The following is a 3,795-nucleotide window of genomic DNA, read 5'->3' as shown; positions in this document are numbered from 1 at the left end:
CTCCAGCAAGGAAAACGAATTCTGTTATTCTGAAAGCATTGGCCGGAGTTATTCTAATAAAGGGAACATCCTTGTGGAATTATCCGGCTCAGAATGCAACAGGAGAGTGCTGACCTGGTGCTCCCTGTCTAGGGCTTATCACGGGACCTTGACTTCAGGTTGTTTGGGGGTCACTGTTTTTTATTAGTGGATGGGTTTGAAGAAGTGAATCTTGAGCACTGGGTAAAGGTAAATACATGGCTGGTGAGCTGGGCAGAGGCTCTGGGCTCGGCTTGGATGGGCTCACAGACACTCTTGGTGGCCAGGCATCCTGTGGAGATGCTCTAGCCTCCTGGGACAGGTCTACTGGCTGAAGGCCGTCTTCCACCCTCCTTGAGTCTGGCACTGGGGCCAAGGCTGGAGCATGAGGAGCCCCGGAGCATACTCAGTGCCCTTGAGTGGTGGTGGTGTGGGGATGATGGTGGCATCAGTATCTCTTTCAGGGCCTGTGAGTGCTGAGTGGAGTGACCTTTGGCCACCTGCACCTCCTCACCTGGGACATTAGTGATAAAGTCGGCCGGGATTGAGATGGAGCAAGAGGGAAACCGGGGTGGGGGGAGGGGGTGTGGGGTGGTTTCCAGGGTTCCGCCCATGCCTGGAGGGGTGGGAGGAAGGATCTGGATCTCCCCAGAGCCACAGTGGCCAGGAAAGTTTTACCCCAGTCCCAGGAGCTGCCAGAACCAGTCAGGAGGTCTGATCCACAGCACCTCGCTGGACTTCGCTGCCCCTTGGCCCCTGGGCGCTGGCCGAGTGCACAGGTTCAATCCCCCTCTCGAAAGTTAAGAAAACCTTGGCTTTGGGGCTAGTCTGGGAACGTTGCGATGACGTAGCCGTTTTCTTCTTGCCTCCCTGCCCGCATCGTCCTCCCCCTCTTCCCTCCCCTGTTGCTTCCACCTTCTCTCCCCAACTCCCTCCCCCCACCCCCAACACTGTGGTCAGGCCTCAGGCTGCAGTCTGGTTTAAGTGGTACATCCTATAACTCAACACTTCTCTGTGGAGTCAGCAGCACTTTTCTTCAGAAGGAAGGAAGGAGGAAATAAATTCTCTTTTCACACCTATGATGCACCAGGCACCAAGCCAAGCATGACGTTCTCTGGTCGCTCCTGTAGGGTCAGCATCTCTGGAGCTGCGGCTGGAACTGGCCGCTGGAGGAAGGGTCCAGGGATCCTAAATCTGGTTAGGACTCCTTTACCCCTCTCCCCACCCTCCCTTCAGAAAGGAAAGACAAGGCCTCAGGTTCAACGTTGGCTGCACCTGAGGCTGGTGTGAGACAAAGGCAGGCTTTGGGGGATCCTCACCACCTGTGTCACCTGCCCTGGGGCAGTGGCGAAGGGCAAGACAGCCCTGTGCGGCCACCTGGGTCCTGTCCACTGTGTCTGAAGCTCTGGCTATGTGGGCCGGGGCAGTGGTGCCCTGTGGTCTGAACAGTACATTCAAGCATCAGCCGTGGCAGGGTTGCCCTTGGGGCCCACGGCGACACGTGGGGTGGGGTGGGTGGTTGCTGTGTGCAGTCTCCTGGGACAGAGTCAGTGCTGAGGGCCCAACCCCGGCTCCAATGGGCGAGTGGCGTTGGGTCTCAGCACTTGACACAGGAGAGAGAAGCTGGGAGGCAGCTGGTTCTTTTTCCTCAGTTATCTGACATTCCTGTAAGGGAATACCTAAGTGACTCTGTCTGGACCAGCTGCCCTGTGGCTGGTTTTGCACAGAGAATTGTGAACTAGCTGACGTGGTGTTCTCTTTAGGGTCAGATTTTTATTAAACAGAACTCTTCTGGTTGCAAGTGACAGAAAATCAAATTTAAAATGACTTTAATGGACAAAAAGAATGTATTAGCTGTAATGTCTGGGGTTTTTCCAGCTTCAGGGTGGCTGGGCCTAGGTGCTTAAATCATTTGATCCTGTATCTTTTTTTCTTTTAACCAGTTTTCCTCCAGGTGGCTTCTTTCTCAGGCAGGTTCAAATGGGGGCTGGATGACCATCCACTGTTCCAGATGGGGCTTTATCCTGGGTTGATGCTTCTTGTCTCTGACTGGCCCAGTTTCTCTCTCATCACTGCCTCCCCTTGACCCAAGCCAATCATGTGCTCTGTGCCCAGGCCTAAGCCGGGGCTCCTGCCTCCTCTGAAGCAAGTCTGATAGGGCAGCTGACTACACCTTTGGCCTAGGAGAGGTCTGAGTGGGTCTCCAGCAGGAAAGCAGGGTTCTTTGACCAGAGAGGACATGGATATTGGGCAGGTGTACCAGCTAAGACAGGGCACAGCTGTGGGAACAAAGATTCCCAGCACATGATGTGGCTTAAAGCAGGATGTTTCCTCCTCCCCTGGTGGCTCTGGGTTGGCAGGTAGCTCACCTCCATGCCATTACTCAGGGACCCGGACTTCCCGTGTCTGTTGCTCTAGGACCTTGTGAATATGTGCTTGGTTGGAGCTGAGCCTCTGGGTTTCGGCCAGTAAGAGAATTGTCGTGGTCTGGTTTCCTCCAGAAGCTGCTTCTGAGGTGAGAATTCAAGGTCAAGTTGCTGGCCTAGGAGGTGATCCCAGGAAAGAAGAGATGTAGGGTGTTGGGGAGTGGGACAGGAGAAGGAAGACAATACAGGGACCGTAACTAGGGAAGTTGGGCTTTCCCAGGTGCCACAGTGGCAAAGAATCTGCCTGCCAATGCAGGGGATGCGGGTTCGATCCCTGAGTTGAAGATTCCCTAGAGAAGGAAATGGCAAACCACTCCAATACTCTTGCCTGGGGAATCCCCTGGACAGAGGAGCCTTATGGGCTACAGTCCATGGGGTCTCAAAGAGGGGGACATGACTTAGCAACTGAGCATGCACACACAAGTACAACCAGGAAAGTTACTGGTGTCCCAGTGGGGGTCTCTGGGAGGCAGTTGCCCCCAGGAGGGGCACAGCAAGCCATTGTCTACTGGCTCCGCATGCCTGGGGTTTGGTTGAGGAAGCTGGCATGGGAGCATTCATTTCTGGGCCTTTCCATCTTGCCCTGTGCACTGACCAGGCATGCCTCAAGTGCCAAGAAAACCCCTTAGGCAGAGCCCGAGGGCTTGGCTGTGAGCAATGTTAATAGACCAAGTACAGCAAATGCTGAGGGGACATGGATGGGGAGGCACTGGGTCTGGTTCAGAGGTGGACAGGTCCCACCCACCCTCTGAACCAGCTGGCCAGAAATGGTACATAGCCCTTTTAGTCACATTTCTGGATGATGACTTTGCCATGTTAGTGAGGGGGACTGGGGAGGGAACACAGGTTCTCAGCCATGGGCTCTCGTAGGCCAGGGCAGAGGGGACAGATGATGGGAGCAGCTTGCAGACTGCTGCGGCAGGCAAAACCAGCTGACAACCACCCTGACCCTCTGTCCCCTCCTCCCACCCTTTTGCTTGTCCTGCTCTCAGCCAGTTGTCAGGAAATCCTGCTACAGCATCCAGGATCAGGATTTAGGGCACTGGTTCTCAGGTTGGCAGCCCTGGAAACTTAAGTCCATAGTGGTGAGGATGAACATGGATGAACTGTTGTCAGTATCTTCTGCCCTCACTGGAATCCATCCATTAACCTGTACAAAGTCAGGCTAGGTCAGGAAGGTCTTTGCTGTTGGTTGATCTTCAGTCGGCACCAAGAATGGAAACGAATTCTTGTGCTCGTCAGAAATGCCTCCTGGAGGTTTGTTTTGGAAAGAGGGATCTGTTATCACCCGTGTGCTGTATGTGCTTGATGTCCCAGGTTGGGTTCCTTGAAGCAGAGCCTGAGACCAGGA

Source organism: Cervus canadensis, chromosome 10 (assembly GCF_019320065.1).
Source record: "Cervus canadensis isolate Bull #8, Minnesota chromosome 10, ASM1932006v1, whole genome shotgun sequence".
In the NCBI taxonomy this organism is placed as follows: Eukaryota; Metazoa; Chordata; class Mammalia; order Artiodactyla; family Cervidae; genus Cervus; species Cervus canadensis.
The sequence above is the reverse complement of the archived record's forward strand: the minus strand, read 5'-3'. Positions refer to the sequence as shown.